The sequence below is a fragment of the Oxyura jamaicensis genome, chromosome 7 (assembly GCF_011077185.1).
Source record: "Oxyura jamaicensis isolate SHBP4307 breed ruddy duck chromosome 7, BPBGC_Ojam_1.0, whole genome shotgun sequence".
Taxonomy (NCBI): Eukaryota; Metazoa; Chordata; class Aves; order Anseriformes; family Anatidae; genus Oxyura; species Oxyura jamaicensis.
The window spans coordinates 25,022,236-25,041,691 of record NC_048899.1 but is presented as its reverse complement, the minus strand read 5'-3'; the positions used below and the strand labels follow the sequence as shown (position 1 = coordinate 25,041,691).

General features: G+C 44.0%; 1 protein-coding gene across 4 annotated transcripts in view; it reads right to left on the bottom strand.

Moving 5' to 3' along the window:
- The window catches only part of SEMA5B (semaphorin 5B), a 268,777-nt gene that overhangs the window by 181,833 nt on the left and 67,488 nt on the right, over positions 1 to 19,456 (bottom strand). For 3 of the 4 annotated variants that reach the window (XM_035331906.1, XM_035331909.1, XM_035331910.1), the window contains exons 2-3: positions 13,596 to 13,819; positions 3,584 to 3,644 (exon numbers count right to left, since the gene is read on the bottom strand). The gene's annotated coding sequence lies outside the window, so the exon portion shown is untranslated. The remainder of the gene's footprint in view (positions 1 to 3,583; positions 3,645 to 13,595; positions 13,820 to 19,456) is intronic. The other variant, XM_035331907.1, reaches the window with a different exon arrangement.

The following is a 19,456-nucleotide window of genomic DNA, read 5'->3' as shown; positions in this document are numbered from 1 at the left end:
TAATAGCTAAATGACACCCCGTCCTTCTGCACCCTGTTGAATTCAAAGAACAGGGGAAGCAAAACTCAATGTCCTTTAAGAGATGAGCTAAAAGAGCCTACATCATCCTTTTTTTTTTTTTTTTTTTTTTTTTTTTTCCAAATGTCTCATCTGTGTGGAATCACTGCAATGGGTGGTTTGGTGCTGGGAACAAGACAGAAATAAAACAAGCCAAGGATTTCAAAATGTTTTAGCACTTTAAAAGCAAGAGAAAAAATATTGAAGACTACATATATGTAAACAATGTTGAATACACTTTGCACATGTATGATTCCCACCCCTCAAATATTCTGCTCTGCAGAAAGGATTTGTGCAAAATACCACTGAAAGTTGTATTACTTTTCTCCTTTTTCAGGTGAAAAGGAAGACTGTGTTGTGGCAAGGACAGAGGGACAGTCTGCATGCGCCACTGCTTATTTCTGAGGATCCTCCAGTTCAGCAAAGTACTGAGCTCTTGAGTGCCAAATCAATCCTGAGGAAAGCTTTCATCCTCAGGCCATCAGAAGCTTTTCACTTCTTACAGTTGGGTTCCCTAGGCTGCCTGGGTCGGCAAAACACTGATTGCTTTGGCCAGCCAAAGTCTGGTTGCTCCAAAAAGTCAATCTTCAAATACAGCACATTAAGCCACTCAGTGGGAGAAATTCTGCTCTCATATTTGGCCAAACACAGCAGGCAGAGCTGCACTGACTTTGATGACATTATTTGGTGGGCACCAGAAGGAAGGAGGAATCGTAAGCAATCATATGGTGCATGCTTGGTAATCTTTTGGCACTGCTGAAAGGTTGGGGAATAGACTTAAACTTAGGCTTATGAGAAAGGATAGACCAATATAATTTACAACATTGCTCGTATTAGTCAACATCAGGTTTCTTTGATAGTTTCCAAGGGCAGAGAGTGTAATTTGTCAGAAGTTGGCCAGTTGCAGTTTTGTAAATTTTGTAGCTGCCTGATTGGCACACTTCTCACTCTTCTTGTCCAAAACTTTTCCTTCTGCTACAGCTGCAGAGAACAGGAGCAGGGCTTGAATTCAGCAGGCTCCAACAAGGCCGAGTTGCTGAGAAATGAGAACCAAGCCCTTTCATTGCCACACTTGTCCAGGAATTCTTCAATTCATGATGTTCAACTCTTAACAAACCATGAGACAAATCTCTTACTGCAATTAAGCAATAGCTTCTGCTTTAGAGCATCTGGTCTTTTTAAAGATTACTCACTGTAGAGTTTATCAGTTGATTGCCTTACTGTCTTATGAAATTAAGTGCCTACCACAGGAAAAGTTTGGCAACCCGTGTTGAAAATAAGCACCCGAAGACTCTCTAAATACCTGTTTATTCAATCTAGAGTAGCACTCGAGGGAAGTACTAAAATCTTTGAAAGAAATGCCACACACCACGTTAAAAATTCCCCCAAATGTTGTATTCTTAAGCCTTTCTTTACTCATGTGTCTGCTTCAATTAAAAAATGTTCTAAAATCCCCTAGGAAGAATGTTTCAATGGCTGACTCAACATTTCCTTTGCAGTAAACATGGCTACAGTGCTGGCAATGGAACTTTGGGAGGGACATAAACAAATCAGCATTTTTATGTCCCTTAAGGACCAAATGATTTAGTGTAATTTTAAACCTTAACATTTTCCGGATGAATAATTTTGATCCGTTTCATCTTCAGCTCTGCAGACCTTGCCAAGCTGAGACCATAATACTTAGCAGCTATTTATCAGCAAAACCATGGGCGACTTTTCAGAGGCCTGATATCAGAGACCTGTCCAGGCAACCTCCCTCTGAAACTTGGGTCCTCAAGGAACCAAGGACAGGTTCCCAGCTGTGACCCAGCACAGGTGCTTTCCCAGGCCTCACACAAAGCTTCTTGACGGTGTGAAAAGGGCACATTGCATTCCAGAAGCTGAGAGCAAAATAAACCTTCCTGTTTGGGAGAAAATTCAGGTCTGCAGCAGAACCAGCAGAGATGCTCTTCTGGACGCTGCACTTCTTAAATGGGCCCAGGAGTGAAACCAAGAGAGCTCTCATTGCTCGTAATGAACATCCATCCCCTCATCCTGCCAGCACCACCCGCTCCTTTGGGGTAGCAGAAGCACTGGAAGCAAAGACAGGGAGGGGACAGATCAGGTATACAGAGCCACAGCCACCCTTTATTGTGCCCAGGAATATCCCCGTGCTTCAAAGCTCTGCACCATTCAGTGAGTACATGAAGAGTGGCTTGTTGGCACAGCTATGCCCTCCTCTGCCCAAGCAACCACAATGACACAAAGGGGTGTGAACGGAAAGGCTGGAGGGTCTGGCACAGCACAGAGTTTCATTTCCTGGTGTATCCCTTGATATCAAGCTCCTCGTGCAAACACTAATGTTCATGCAGAGAGCTGCTAACACCATTCAGCCCGGTGGAGTTGGTTCAAGGTACTTGCCTTAGCAGTGTAAGTTACATCTATGATTTTCCCTCTAGGTTTTGCAAGATGAGTGCATAGGTACAATCATTACATTCATTAATTCTAAAATAGTGGTATTTGTTTTGCTTGCTGCTTGCCAGGCAGATATAGCCACCAGGGTGTGAAGCTATTAAGTGCAAACCACAGTTCCTATCACTTTGTTTTGTTCTTCACTCTCCTTTTACTGAGTATTTTCCTTGAGCTCTTTCTTTTTTGATCTACTTGAGAAAAATGGCCTCCTTTATTGATTAAATTACAAATTCCAGTGGCTGGTGATTGAGTTATATGATAACACCTGCCGAAAGCCATCAACTACAATTGAAATAAAAGGAAAAATTAGCACTCTCTTTATTACAAATGGTTTGGATGTTGAGTAGCTGACTGAATTAAAAGGAGATTGAGCAGATCTGAGAGAACTGATTAGGGAAAACAATGCAGGATTCAGGAAAGAGCTACCAAAATTCACAGCTCACTAATTCACCTCAGGAAAATATGGGAACAGTTGAGGAAGAGACAGAAATTGCATCTTTTTCACACATCCAGGAATTCAATCCAGGAATTGCACAAAAGCTTCCCTCTGTGATAAGACTCCTCAGACACCCAACTCTGACACCAGGTGACTGATGGCCAACAAATACATGATCAGGGCAGCAGCCTCCATTTCATTCATTCAGCTTCTAATAGGCCTTTTTAATTAGTGCTATCACAAGCAAAATAAGGTTCTTGGCCTTTGTTCTGTGCCTGGGAACCAACTCCATGCCAGCTTTTGGTAACGTATCATTGCATTTTATTCACTGCTCATCTACTCTAATGAGGTATTTTTATTTTTGTCTACTTGTGGCATTTCCAGCAATATGGACAGATGTCTTGGGCTTTCTTCCTGCAGATTAAACAACCATTACTGGAATTCTTAAACAAGACAACAATAAGCTCATAAAGCAAAGTGTCTAAAATGGCACTATCCATTTTAGAGCCATGTCCTCTTCCAGCCACTTCCGTGCAAGCTCATTGGAAGGTAGAGTCTAGCAAAGTTTAGCAAAGATCTAGAAACAGTGTAAAAACAGCTGTTAAAGAAGGGTTGCAAACATCATATTATAATACTTACAGCCTCTGCATTACTGAAGTATCATTTTCGAAGTCACGCACCAGGGAAAATCCTTAGTAACCTGTGGAAACATCAGAAAGCAAGTCTTCAATGGATATTTCTAATTATGCCTTCTGATGGGGAAGATAATTTAATTTCAAATTTTGAAATTGTTTTAGAAACAAAATGTAACAAACATTATTTAAATTTAACCACAGAGCAACATAAATTTTTTCCTTAAGGCTCATCTGAAGTTTGTTTCAAAACTTGCTTCAGCTGCAATCCTCTTTCTTCATGTTTGCTTTCTGCAAAAATCTGAACCTACAGATTTGCTAGCAGCAAATGTTTGTAAAAACAATAAATATTTCAACACACTCAATCTAACTTACAAACTGTGCAGCCCTGCCTGCACACTACTGACCACTTCATCCTACCAGGAGAGCCAAGGAATCCTCTTGTCCCAGTTTCCAAGGGGAAAAATGCACCAGTGAGAAATGCAGGCTGTGAGCACACACCTTCGTCCCCACTGCAGCGTTCTGCGTGGGGAGATTACTGTCTCCACCACTCATCTCCTCGCCTTATCACTCACCCCTGCCTGAGCTTATTGCATGCTCCATTCTGTCAGCAGATCTACTCACCAATGTAGTCAGAGATACAAATTAGTAAAGACCTATTTAAACCATTCAAGTCAATCCATGAGCTGCAGCCAGATGAAGAGGTGTGAATGCTGCCTACACGATTTGCCCCAGGTCTCACAGCAAGCCTGGCAGGGCAGACAGCGAGCATGCTAGCTGTGAGCAATATCCCTGCTCTTTGAAACATTGAGGGTGCTGATCCCACAGAAAAGCACAAAATGAACAAATCTGCTCAAGAAACTCACATCTCAGAGGTTATCTTCATTATTTTCACCCATCTGCTTGGTCCAAAACTCTCAATTCCATTTTAACCCAATGAAAGTAAAAAGGCAAAAATTATATCAAAGTATGCTAAATTCTAGATTGTTCCCTAATAAGTGATCTTTTAGCTCAGCATTATGGCAGCACCCCAAAGCTTACCCTGTGCCTGAACTCTTGGTGCTAAGCTCTGTGCAGCCCTTGGACACAGTTGTCCCTGCTCCCTGGAACTTCCAGGCAAGAGATCAAGGAGCTGAACACGTAGGCAGGGAAAAGACAGAGACAGCAAAAATCAGAGGACGCTTCTGCACAATGGCTTGTGAGCACAGATCCCACTCAGCCAGTAAGAAATGACTCACTGTGAATAGACTCTGACCCTGCTACCTATTATGCTCGACAGCCGATCTCACTGAAATCATTTATCTAGTTATTTACATGGCTTCCATCACAGCAACGTCTGAGCATTCACAAACCAGATGGGTTTATCCTCACCGTGCTCCTGAGAAGGAGCACATGCTATTAGCTCTACATCACACAAGGAGTGGAGGCTCTAAAAAGACAAAATGTTTTTTCCAGGGAAACTAAAATCTGATGTGCCAAAACCTTGTATCGTATCAGAGGGCTCCTGGGGCTAAGGTGTCACGCTCAGGGACAGGCCATAGGCAGACCTGTCACCACCCTGGTAAATCGTACTTGAACAATGGTTTCTACGTAGTGTGATTCTTGCAAAAAGGAAGAAGAAAAAGAAAAGGAAAAATCATAATTGTAGCAACATCTGAAAAGTGTAGTAACAGAGGAACCAGTCACCCAGTTCACCAAGAGGACTGCAGCAATTGTTTTCTACAAGAAGTCTCATTTATCACATTTTTCTAATCCAGAAAATGCTCCCACAGTCCCTTCTTGAAACATTTTAAGACTGTGACACATATATGCACCCTTACTTATTTCCTTCCCTCGCCTGTCAGTCTTTCCCTATGGAAGCAGCCACAGGAGAGGGCTGAAGATGGGAAAGTTTCCACAGCTTCTGCCAGGACTGAATCCTGAAGGTAGGAAACTCACGGGAACGCCAGGGATGACAGATCACCTCATGAAAGGACTCAGCCCTCATTACCAGTTTTCTCTTACTCTTTAAAATGACAACAGTGGAGATGCTTTTTTGGTGATATCCCAGGTGGCAGATCAAAGCCCAAAATACCAGGTTGTAAGAAAATAAGATGCATCTGTGAGCTCAAACCCCCAGGACTGGCAGTCTCTTGTAAAACGTAAGCCACTGGACAGCAGAAACTCTTGGGTTTGATCACCAGCAGGATTTTTGGGCTGCAATCTGCCAAACTCTAAACATAACAGCTCCCTTCTGGCCAGAGAATAGAGGATTCCCTAAACTCACCTTTGATCTGCAAGAAACTGAGCATTCTCCTGAAATTACTTGTCAGATGTTTGAATCCCCTCTCAGGTTACAGCAGGAAGCCATTCCTATCTCGCCATTAAAGCAGTCGATAGACGGGATTGTCTTAAAATTTTGGGACTCTGGAAGTTCATCTCACATTAATTTTAACAGGAACACGGTGCTCATAGTTCGTGCTCAGGTTAAAAGAACCAGACCTGTCGACTGTGTTCAGCCAAGCCTGGAAGCCCCTCCATAGTGCTGTCATTGATTGAGAAGTAGGATAAGATAAATAGCACGAGACAAGACCAAACTTCCCTCTCCAAATCCACGCTGTCTCAGCCAAAAGCAGGGCATCCCCACATTGAAGGAGCAAACTGCCCAGGCAAGGAGCCTGGGTTGCTGCACCCAGAACTGAAGAAGCCCCATCCAAGCTGGGCCACAGCCTCTTCAGCTCTCCCTGCGGCCACGCTGGCACCTCAGGGCCGTGGCCACCATTTTGTCCCCAGGCCATGCCAGCACGCTGCCTTCCCCTGGCGCTGCAGGAGATGGGCCCAACACCGCTCACAGCCATCCCCAAAAACCTTCATGTGCTGCAGCAGAGGAGGTGGAGCTGTGCCAGAGCCACCACAGGAGCTGAATCTCTTCCCTCTCGTAACGTGTATTATCTGCGCTCCAGTTTAAGGCGGGGAAGTGTTGTTGCCCTCCTGCAGACCCACAAAACCCAGCACAGCAGATGGATTAAACACCTCGCCCAAGGTCCCTCGGGAAACGCACATTTGCTCTGCGAACTGATCCCAAACTGCCTCTAACCCAATCTACTGCCCTTCCCTCCAGCCCAGCCTAATTCTCCGAATTTCATGATTCAAAGCTCTATTTAAAGCCCCTGCAGCTATGGGTGTGTGCAGGAAATTAAGGCTGAGCCAAAAAAAAAAAGTTTGAATTTAACAGCTCTGGTTGGGATTTTCCTTACGGTCTTGGTAATGATGAAACATGGAGCTGTGGGGGTTTAACCTGAAATGGAAAAAAAAGCTGTTGGGTGTCATTTGGGCAATGATGTAAACCACCAAAAAGATACAGCAGCGACACTGATATCTTCCCTTCCCAATGAACCTGTCTCCTAATGGCCCAGTGGTGGCCACCCAGCCTAGTGCTGCTTCCCCAGCTTGCCACTGACTTACCAGCAAGGGCTGCTATGAAGGAGGCAGAAATATATCCAGCAGAACAGTGATCTAACATCTCCTGCAGTCTCCCAGCATAAGGGAATTGGCCAGGCACTGTTAGCCATGGAAATGGAGGGCAGCCAGGATAACCAACAAGGCTCAGAGACACACAGCCATGGTGTGCTATTCAAACCTTGCTAACCTTTTAGGCAAGCTTTATTATTGTGGGTGATATTGCTTGCCCTAGATCTGGTGAGCAAAACGGGGTTGTTCTCTGTAATCCTTCAGAGGCTGCTTATAAATCAGGGAACACTTCACCTCTGGACACATGGCACCAACAGATAATAATGTAAATGGTCCAATGTTTTAATGTTAATAGGCAGTTGCTTAGCTTACGGTAGATAAAAATGAGGTCAGGAGCTCTGGTCCTGAGCCCTAAGTTAGAAGAGCCTCAGTCCAGGGGCATCTGGATCACCGTGGCCTTTACAGCACCATGCACACAGTCCACATGTAATGGCACCCCGTAGGATGGAGTTGCAGAGGTGGCAGTGGGACATGCCATCCTTGCTCTTACTCAGCTGCGCTGAGGTGCAGGAGGAGCAGTTCTCTTGTAGAGCTGCACGTGCAGCTTTTGTCCCCCAAACCCCAGGGCTTCATCGCCGAGCATTAAGCATCCATCCTGCGGCACAGCAGGGCAGGAATGAAGAGGAAAAGAGCAGCAGTGAATAGCACCCTGCCCCGTCCCCATCCTGCAACACACGAGGAGCGAGGATGGTGCTTGTTCCAGCAGGATGCCACGGTCTGTCTGTCCTACCCAATGCAACTGGGAAGGGCAGGGAGGATGATCCTCCTCCCTCTGGTGCTGCCCTGCCTCCCCTGAGGCACCTCTGCCTCCCGGACCACACTGAAGTCACCGTGCCTTTTAGGAAACAGCAACAGCAGTAACCTGATTGCTGTGAAACTAATCTCAAAGGCATCAACTCCTAAACACATACAGGAAATAAAATCTGTTTCCATACGAGCCTTTCCACATTTCTCAGGCATCTGAGGGATGTCCTTTATAAATCATGAGATAAGAGCAGACTTGTTTTTCAGACTGCATATCTGCATGGTTCCTTAGATACCACCAAAAGCCTAAAGGCAGGCCTTGGCATCTCATCCCTTCTTATAAGCTCTTTCAGAAAGTTAGAGCTGACTTTGACACTAACATGATGAGAAATGGGGAGTATCTGTGCCATTCTGGGGACTACGCCAAACCCTCTATTAGCACCCCCCACCTTGCTAAAAACAAAACAAAGAAAAAAAAAAAAGAAAAAAAAAAACCTCCTGTTTGCTACTGATTAGGCAGCTGAATTAAAACTGATGAAGTGATTGGACAGGATCCAAAGCTGTTTATCTGCACATAAATCACAGACGTGCTTTACTCAGCCAGTATGGATTTACTGAGCTAGGGGAAAGACCTCTTATTCTGAATGCTGATTATTACAGCAATTAAAATATCAATGAAACAAACATTTTGGGGAGAGAGCTGTTGTGGGCTCCTGGAGAAATAATTCCATTAAATATGAATTCAAACAAGTTCCCAACTAAAAAAAAATTAAAAATAAATACACAAACAAACAAGAGGAAGTTTTAGTAGAGAGTTTGTTTCTTCTAGTTAAGTATATGACTCTAGAAGAATCAAATTCTAAAGGAGGATAGATGCACATTAACTAGCTGGACATGCCAAAGGAGATTAAAAAGGAAGGCTGATACATATTTTATGATCACAAGGGAATAAAAGAAATTTAAGAGAGACGCACTGTCAAACCAGACACGGTGTTAATAGCTAAAGTATATGGCAGTAAGAACTGCTGTTCCCATGGCTATTAATGTAAACTGAAAATTGGGAGCAGGCTGCAGCAAAAGAAAATAAATCACACTTCTTTTTTTTTCCAGTTTGAAAATATGTGTCAAATAAATCCCACCCCCAGCATTCACTCTCTGCATCCCAGCCCCACAACAGCAAGACAAGGGCTGTCATTTCAGCAAGCCACACCTTCCAGGCAAGTGAGACAAGTGACAATTTCTTACTATTAATCATGGCTATTTTATTTACACATTTTTTCTACTTATCAGAATCATTTGCCTGGAGATTATCTCCCCCTTCCCCTTGGAGTCCTGAGAAACTATTTAACATGGGAAGTGGCTAAGGGGGGCAAAGAGGGGAGAGTGTCATGTAGCCAAGTTACACATCCCAGCTGGAATTTGGGATGATGTCTTGCAGTTCTGACTCCTCCAGCCAAGTTTCATACAGGAAGTGTGAATGCGCCAAGGGCGCAGTGAAATACACTGGAGCAAATAAATAGCACTTGACTCCATTAACACGCTTCTGCCGTGGATCCCATCACGAAACCCTTAGTCACCTTGCAACGTTTGCTTGTGAGGTAGCCAACGACTTGCACAAGTAGGTTCAGCAGCCAAGAGGATCCTGTGACGCAGCCTTACGGAGGCAGAGAGAGCACGGGGGACGTGTGAAGGCAGAGCCCTTCCAGGAGAGGCAATTGCTGCTCACATGGAAACATCAGCCAAGGAAGGTCATGGTGTCACCAGTGAGGTAAAGGGCAAATGGCTGTGAGGAGCACCACCAGCCCCAGGCAGAAATCTCCTCTTGGCACCCTCCTGGCAAGCCCATGATGGGTGAGGGGGTAGCAGAGTGGGACAGGCATCCCTGTTTGTTCATGCAGTTTTCACCCATACACAACAATCTGTTCCAGCTATGCTGCAGAAGGGGAATTTGTCACCAAGCATCTGTCAAAAGGGGATCTTTCCACGACCCTGATTTTGTCTTCAGCACTGTATTATATTTTTTTTCCCCAGTTACCCACCACAAACACGCAGTGCAGATCCTCTCCGGCTCAGCATACCTCATGCCCCAGCTCCCCCCCAGCCTCACTGTAACAAGAAAGCAGCTTCACGTTTGATTAAATCCTCTTACATGATTAGGAAAAAGTTTCTAAAATTCTTAGTTTAAAATTTTGTAATCCGTGCGTTACAACTCTGATGGTTATGTTAATAAGCTATTAGTAGCAAAAATAGTTTCAGCCAGCACAGAAATACCTCCGTTTTTGTGCTGAAGTTAGAGATAACTTTTGAGGAAAGTAGTTGACAAATTATTTGACAATTTTTCAACTACTTTGGAACCATCAAGATGAAAGGCTTTATATAAATGTTGTGTGTTTTTAATGTATATATATAAAACACTTTTACTGGACTGTTGATAAAAGCCTGAGCTACAAAGGAACTCTTTCCCCCAGCTGAGAAAAGGCAAGCTGCTAGACAAATCAGCTCAATCTCTGCCTTTCAAACAATATAAAGCAGTATAACTTTCAGGAGCAACACCTCATCTGATTTTTTTCCAGACTGCCTATCAGGAATCAAGCAGTAAGTAAACATTTGAAAAGTGTTCCTCTGAGAGCAGAGGTTTAGATTTGAGTCACAGGATCCATTGAAAAGAAAAATTGCTTCTGTGCATTGGGACAGTGCCTTCCCTTCTGAAAACTTTATAAAAAGAATAAATGGAGATAATCTTTTTACAGGGTATAGTCCATATGGAAATTCATTATTGCTTCCCTTTTAAAAAAGTCACGATAGTTCAGAAAGCAAGAATGGGGTCACTATTAAAAAAAAAAGAAAAAGAAAAGTGTGCAGATTTCTTAATGACTTTATCCAGTAAAAGTATCCTTAAGAAGTTTTATCATGGTCTAAAATTAAGCTCCTGTTGATGAGAATGTGAGATAAACAAAAGAGGGAAAGACACAGTAAATCCCTAAATCGCTCAGAGTATTTAATGTAGAAGTGGGGCTATACATACCCAGAGATTATTGATTAAATATGTTAAGGATCCATTCTTCCCCTAGTACAAAATGCTCACTAGAGCAACCTCAGCGCTGCCGCTCCCTGAAGACTGCATTAGTGCCTGTCAGCCCAGCTCAATCACTGCTACAGAGGCACAGCTCAAAGGAATCGTTGTTCCTGCTTTACCAAAGCAGAACTGAACCTCCAGAGCAGGTGAGTGATTGGGAAGGTTTTACAGCAAGTCAGTGGCACAGCTGGGGGGAAGAGAGGAACCCCGACTTATGGGCCTATCTCACCCCCAGATGCTACCTGCCATTGTTTGCCATTCCTCTACTGAGGACATCCCGGAGCCAGGCCCTTCTCCCCCCTGCCTATTGCACATGCAGCCAGCAGTATTTATGTAAGGCTGTCACCAAGAGCATGGATGTGTACACAGGAGGTCACAGAGGCAGGCTGGGGATATGGGCTAAAGACAACATTTAGGTCGACATTCTGCTTTCAACAGGTGTGCATCTAGATATACTCTTTCCTTTGTTGGATTTATACTGGAGGTGAAAATTTGATCGTAAAAGGCCTATGCCAAACCTACAGCTGCCTAGAAGTTATTTTCTGTTGTAGCTGCCACTCGCCTGCAATCGGTTTGATTACCTCAGGTAAGCGTGGCGGGCACCTGAGGACAGAGCATAATCTCACACCATATGCGTGCTGTGATACTGAGACAAAGCAACCAAAGTCATGGAGCCAGACAGAGCGTCCTGGGTGGTCACACCAAGCAGCACACTTCTCTTTAACACTGATTAATTTGGGTGATTGGATGAGTCAAGGACTCAGAGGGAGCTTTAGTTCATTACTTCTTTTGTCTTTAGCTATTCCAAGAGAAATTTGAAGGGATGGAGGATCTTTTTAGCATATAGTCAAGACTCTCATTAGCAATGAAAATATGAATATGAAAAGAGTTCAAGGGGAGACAAGAGACAGCTGCAAACATCTCTGGTCAAAAAAAATGCCTATTGCTTCTCCAAAAGTACAGCTGCCGAGCACCATTCAGAACAATGAGGACCAGAGAAGTGAAACCCGCTGAGCAAAAGTTCGCTCACTGTGCTTTTTCTAAACCAGCCCCTGGATGCTGTGAGTAGATCCGCCCATAACACTTCTGACATGACTCTCTTCTGTCAGTAAAAGTTGGTATGTCACCATTGACACGTCTGCTCTTTTGATTTTGCCAGGTCCATTAAAAAGAGGTGTGAGGTAACCGAGCTTGTCGCGTTTGTCTCTGAGCGACCCGTGCGGCTCACACCACAGTGGGCCAGGGAGACAGGTAACGGGGCTTGCACTGTCCCAGCACCAGCAGCTCCAGGCCAACAACCCCAGGCTTGCAGCAGCCGTGCCACAAAGCAAAGCACTGGAAGCCCAAGCAGATTTTAAGATCAAATTCACAAGGCTTCTACGATCCCAAGATGTAATCAAGCAGCTCTAAATTAAGACAACATTCCTCTGCCTCTGGATTGCTCACGGTACAGGAGGAGCAAGCCCTGAGCATACAGAGCACACAACTATTCCTTTTTCTCTAGGGACAGTGTAACTTAGTCCCTCTTGCTGCGTATCTTCTTGCAGCAGCAGGAACAAGCTGCATGGTCCTGACTTCCCTTGTCAGATGGCTAAACCTACACTTAGCATACCAACAGTGTATCTGGGATTTCTGGGGATTACTGAACACCCTTCAGTAGACAGCTCTCTGCAAATGGAACCATCAGATCAACTCTTGTGCCTCCTTCATGCCTCCTCTTTTTCAGAGGACTCCCAGGCTGCTGTTTCCCCTGGAACAACTTTATGTGGACTTATATGCCTTTGCCAGACAGTTCAAAGGGAAATGAATCACCAAGTTGGGACCAAATTGGTTATCGTGGCAAATTCAGTGTTGGGTTCATCATTCTACAAAAACAGAGAGAACCATTTTATTATTCTGTTAAAATCAAAAATCCATTTTCCATAAGGAAATTTAAAAGTTTTGTTATGTTTTGTTCCAGACTGAAGCTCCAACTTTTCCAAAGTGGACACTTTTCCTAGTTTCAGGCAGCACAAACCAGGCACAAACAGTAAATAGTACATTATTGTAATGCTACAGTGGAAAAGCAATATTGCACAGCTAACCCTTTGCAATGCTATTTACTTTCTCTGGGATACATTCTAGGAGCAAACTTATCAGGTTCCATTCATCGCTCCCCTGCCCATAGTGCAATCACCTGTACCTGTACCGAGTGCCTGCAAAATGAAGGTATCTGTTTAACAACAAACTCTGGCTAAACACAGCAACAGCATTATTCTGCATTTGAACTGGTATAACTAGGGGCTGAATTTGACCTACCTTGCTAACGTACTACTTCCCTACCGCTAAACAGCATCTGCAAAAGCGGCATCATCTCCCTGCACTGCAGCAGACATATATACTTGTTTTGTATCCAAATGATTGCAGAAATCTACCTACTTTACAGGCTGAAATACAAGATCCCTGCTCCCAACAGTCAGGGGAGAAAGTCCCATTGAGTCCAATGATGACAATGTTAAGAGAGCCCTGAGCCATTTGGAAAATCCCGTATCTAATGTTTGTGATTCTTTGCCTTCTTTGCTGCATGGCACATCCTGTCCTCTGGAGCAAGAGAAACAGAATGATCAGAGCCCAAAACTCCTCACAGTGAGCAACCTGAAAACATCATGTTTCAGCACACGAGACATGTATCATTCCATCACTAACTCACCAGCCCAGAGGCCAAATCCCAGACAAATGTTCCAGCAGCAATCCACACTCAGAGTCCCAGAAGGTAAGCCCTTGAAGAATTAGTGATGTAAACACTCCCTCTCAGATGCAGTCCCACTGCAGTCTTCTCTGAACCCCTTGGACTCTGTAAGCTTCCTTCTCTGGCATACCTCTTTGTCCTTCTTCCTTCTATTTTTCTCATAAACTCGTTTGTGGATGATTTATCTAAAAAATTAAAAACAAACAAACAAACAAAAAAAAACCTTCATTAATATTGAAGTGTGCCTGAATTTGGCCAATACAATAATGATGTTATGAAGTCCCCCTTGAGGAAGGCTCTCTGCTTCTGTCAGGTCCTTCCTCTCTCCTGAGTTATGGGACCTTGGGAAAATAGCTTGTGGCCCTCATGGTCAGCATCTCCTCCCCTTCTCCCTTCTTCCTCCCTCCAACATTTTTTGAAACAACTTTAATGATCCCATGCCTGGTCCAGTCTGATATAGTCATCATCTCCGAAGGCCTTATTTTTCATCAGTCACTGCCTAGAACACCAAATCTCTGTTCACTATAAACGTGACTCAGTTTAGTTTTTCCAAAGAATGTTTACTTTCTGGTAGAGACTAATAAGTAAATATTATTTGGTAGGCTAAAATTTCATGGACCCGAACTAAAACGAGGCTCCAGATCACTTAGACGGAGAGTAAACATATGGTAAAAAGTTTGTAATCATCCCCAGGACTACAGAGGAGTCCTGTGAGGCAGCCAGGAAAGGAAGGGAAGTCAATTTGCTGAGTCCCAGCGTAGAGCCTTAAACATAAAGCCATCTTTCCTCTATATCTCTGTTCTTAGAAAACACAGTTTTCTGAGTTTCTGCCTAGCTAGCAAATATCTAAAGCTAGCAGCTATCCATCTCCAGTACCAAGCCAGTTACAATTTTAATTGCAATTGATTTCTAAGTCTTCTCTTCTCAAAGTCATTTTTCCTGAAAATGTAATTCCCATATTTGCAAAAACTCCACTGTAACCAAGCTACGCTGTTCTCTCTGCACGTTTGGCACTGCATTTGAAAATCAAAGTGCCAAATTCCTCTGCAAACTACTCAGATGCAGCACTTACATATGCGCATCAAGTGCACCAAGAGAGAAGCCAAACTTTGACCCTAAATAAGATGATAGATGAAAACATAACAGTGTTTCTTTGGCTGGAGGAAAAGAGAGATTATTTTTAAAGCCTTCCCTTAATTCTTTGTGGCTGTATTACAAAACAAGCATTGTAAATCTCAAATTGTTCTGAACAGTACAAGTAAACTTAACAAAATGAGATTCAAATGCGAGCATTATAAATGTTTTCTGAACAGAAACATCAGACACAGTTACAATACTGTCACTGGGCCTGTTCAGCCTGGAGAAGAGGAGGCTGAGGGGAGACCTCATCGCAGTCTACAACTTCCTCGTAAGGGGTTGTCAAGAGGCAGGAGACCTTTTCTCCATTAACACTAGTGACAGGACCCGCGGGAACGGGGTTAAGCTGAGGCAGGGGAAATTTAGGCTGGACGTCAGGAGGGGGTTCTTCACAGAGAGGGTGGTTGCACACTGGAACAGGCTCCCCAGGGAAGTGGTCACTGCACCGAGCCTGTCTGAATTTAAGAAGAGATTGGACTGTGAACTTAGGCACATGGTCTGAACTTTTGGGTAGACCTGTGCGGTGTCGAGAGTTGGACTTGATGATCCTTAAGGGTCCCTTCCAACTCAGGATATTCTATGATTCTATGATTCTATGATAATACCACTCTAGGTCAGTCCAGTCTAGTAGTAATTAGAAGTGTTAAGAATATACAAAGTGAAGACCAGATTCAGAGCAGCACCCAGCCCTTTTCAGCCTACAAAGAATATAAAGTCCAAAGAAAAACCAAGGAAGAGTGAATGAAACTTCAGGGAAGCAACAAATTCCCCCAGCCTGCCCTATAAGCAGAGCCAATGACTGCTCTGTGAAGTGAGCTGCAGAGGAATGGCGTAAAGGATGGAGAATCTGCCAGACACTGACAAGCCGAGATAAAATGAAGAGAAGCAGTTATAAAGAAAGACTTATTTTCCCTTGGTGATGAACTGCTCTGCTCAACTACAGACCCAGAACAGAGACAGGAATTAGTCTATGGTATCTAATCAAAAAAAGGCGACTGACACCCAGTTAAAGGAGTGAAGATACAGGAAACAAGCTCATAGTCCAGCAACACAGACAACTTTTCTCATTCCACAAAGCTTCTCCCATTCCACATGGGAATAAAAATGAGACCTTCTAGGGAAAGACATCCTGACATCTGAGCCCCAAGCAGGAACCCGACGTCCCAGCCTAGAAGCTTGAAGTATAACTCTCCACACCGCCTAATTTAACCACAGCCTCCAACATTTGTCTTCCACCTCAGCCAAAAGTCTAAGCCACAAAGGCACCGGCTATTCAGAGAGATGCACATATCCATACCTTAAAGAATGACCTGCAACCAGCAGCACATTGCCAGCCAACTTTCTGCTTTCTAGTGCCACGACACCCACCTGCCTAAGCAATATAAAATATCCCAACAGATTCTGAAACAGCCAAACTTCCACCTTGTAGCAGGACATGCAGCTGTCAGCATGCTGATCACACAGCCTTCTGCACCTCAGTGCAAACACGCACGTGCTCTGTGAGCATCACTAGGGGCATCTACTGCCATTATTTGGAGACGTTAGGGCAAGAAGAAACCAACAGATCATCTTCTCTGACCTCCTGCTGACAACTCAACTTCCCCAGTTAGTCAAAGAGTGCTGTATAATACTTGATGAATGCTGGTAATGTGCTATATAGGTCCAAAACATTCCCACAAAACACCCAGGGAGCATTACCTTTCCTAGGGTCCTGGCACAACTCTGCTAATATACATTTTATGGGTTATTTTATTCAACAACTTCAGCGATTCATGCGAGGGATGGATTAAATCTGAGATTGTTGTTCTCTGACCCCAGCCAAAAAGATGAGTTATTTCGGAAAAATGCGCCTTGCACTCGCTCTTGACAATTTGTGTCTCTTTTCCTCAGCCTTTACTGCTTCTTTCCTTGACGCTTACTGCTTGTGCAACTTCTGTCATGGCTTTCACTGAACATCACCAAACACTTTATTGCTAATTTTCAGCTTGTCTGCAAAGAGTAGAGAAGATCTGGAATGGTAAGCCCTTACAGCACCTTACAAACCTGCAACTGGAACAGAAACTTGAAAACCAAAGCTTGGAAACTTGTGACAAGGACACGGAGCTAACAGGTAGTAAAGTCCATACGTCTAGCCCAGGAAAAATCAGAACCAAGAGACAAAACATGATGGATTTTAAAAAGGGATTCATTCCTGCTGTAGGGGGAACAACGTCTACACCAGTACAGACAGCTACTCTTGCAAGCATGTGTTTGCACAGGGGAGAAAAAAAAAACTGACCAGAAACCAGGCTTCCATCTGAAACTTCCTGGTAGATGGAAACTGATATATATATATATATAAAATAAATGTTTTTTTCCAAAGAAGATCTCAAAGCTTAAAGAAAGACTTCTATAAGAGCTATGTTTTTACAGGAATAAATTAATTTTCCAACCAGCTCTCCAACATGTATCTACTGTAGCATGTAACAACCAACACTTTTATTCAACTGACCTATTTTCTTCGCAAATAGCACACTGTTTTATTTCTCTTTGGGACACCACCCATTTTCATCTCAGATGATTTATGACATAAAATCTACTGTCTTCTCCACTTCCATTGCTGTTGGCACAGATCCATGCCTTATGATTTTTTTTTCCTTTTCAGTATACAGTTAGATGCCTAGCAAGCTCTGCCAATCAGATTATCATATTAACTTTCCAAATTACATGAGATCACAGTTTTACATTCACTTCCTGATCACTATCAAGGTCCTGGAGAAATTGCATTTATTTCCAAGCAGTTCAAATCCTTATGAGAATTCAGTTACTTAAGCACAGCGATCATCAGCTGCGTTGGACAATACAAGACGTTTCCATGCACGGAATCCCCTCATGTCACTTCATTTTGAGACACTGCAGTTGGCGACCATTAGCGGTTAATTGGGATCCCTATGAAACCTCATTAATTAGGTACTTCATGCCTTTCAATGTATTTAAAATATGGCCAGGAACATCAACTGCGTATTTGAACCACAAAGAGATTAACATTTTTGTTCACCACTTTTCTTCATCATCCTAGGCTCACTGCTTCAAACACCAGTATTGGTTCCTGCACTGTTCACTCATCCCACTAAGTTCACACCAGCAATACATTTGGTCCACTTTTACTCAGCTGTGAGGTTCTGGCAGCATGCATTTATGGTCTTTTTTTTCCTAAAGCATTCGCAGCAACGCAGACATGAAGCTGGTTTCAGACATGCTCCTAACAAAGAGCCGTAGCAGGTAGGAGGGCACGAGCACATTCGGAGCAGGGAGACCTGTAGGTGGTTAATTAAGATCAACCGCTGCATCACTACCAGCCATCAGGTCAGCTCTGATCCAAGGCAGCAGCCGGAGTGGAATACAAGAGTCGTGGTTTGAAGAGATTCCTCGGGGGCGTCCAGCTGGCCCTGCAATGCAGGGGGCGGCCAGGCACCCGAGTCCTGTGCAGCCCTGGGAAACATCCCCAGCAGCCACTCCACAACAAGGCTGTGACCAGGCACAAATGCTGTGGGGCTGGAAATCTCCCTGTGGTCTTCAGATCTCTGCTAGTACAAGCGCAGCACACTTCACTTTTTGTTTCTTATTGTGAAGCCACAAAAAAAAAAAAAAAAAAAAATATTCACTGCTAGAGATGAAGGAAGAATCCTCCACATGTAATGATGTTGCTGTAGTGTCTTTATTCCAACATGGATTATTAATGCGACTAATGGTCATGATGGCCAAGGCTGACAGAGCACCACCGGCCTTCCCAGCCGAACCCACTGTGTCACGCAGGAAAGATGCAATTCCATGCTTGCTGAATTCAGAAACCAGAATATTTCTACCTAGTTTGTCATAACTACCTCATTAAGCAAATGATTTCCCTTTCTGCCTGCCCTGAACCATCCAAAAGTTTAGCCTCATTTCCAGTTTGAATTTGCCCTTTATTAAATTGCATTCATTGTTCTTTGTGCTACTTACTACATGTATTACGTGTCATCTCCTCTTCCTGGTACTAAATGGCCTTTATGATGATCACCCTGCCATTAAACACTTCTTTAGATGAAGTTGGCTAAATTCATTCCTTCTTGCATCTCTCTTTTCATGTTGTCATCTACCCCTGGTGATTACTTTCCGAATTTGACAGCACCGTCTTGGTGCACGACACCACAGTCCGGGTCTCACCGACAGCACAGTAATGGATTTCTTGTCCTGACAAAGCCCCAGCTTCAAACCTCAGGCCCGGTTGTGCTCTTCCCAGACACATCACGCTAAAACAGGAGATGTTTTGTTAATGGTCGTGAACAAGTTTGGCTGCTTTTGTCCTGCATCTCTCACGTGTGGGGTACACTCGCTGAAGGCCTCAGAAGAGGCTCTGCCCCTGTGGCACCATGAACACCCCTATGCGAGTTAGGCCCCACTGAAACTCACGGGGCCCCGGTACAGCCCCAAGCCTCCTAAGGGCTGGCAACCATGTTTGCAGGGGAACAACAGGCTCCGGACCATGCTGCCAAACTGGGATGAAGAACGTGTGTGCTCTTCTCAGTGTGAACATGCAGGATTTGGTGTGGATGTTTGCACTCCCACTTGTTGTGGAGGAGTCAGGCCCTGGCCAACACCAGCACGGGGAGCGCAGCCGTTTCAGTCAAGCCCCCTCTCCCTTCATGGGGATATTTGTTTAACTC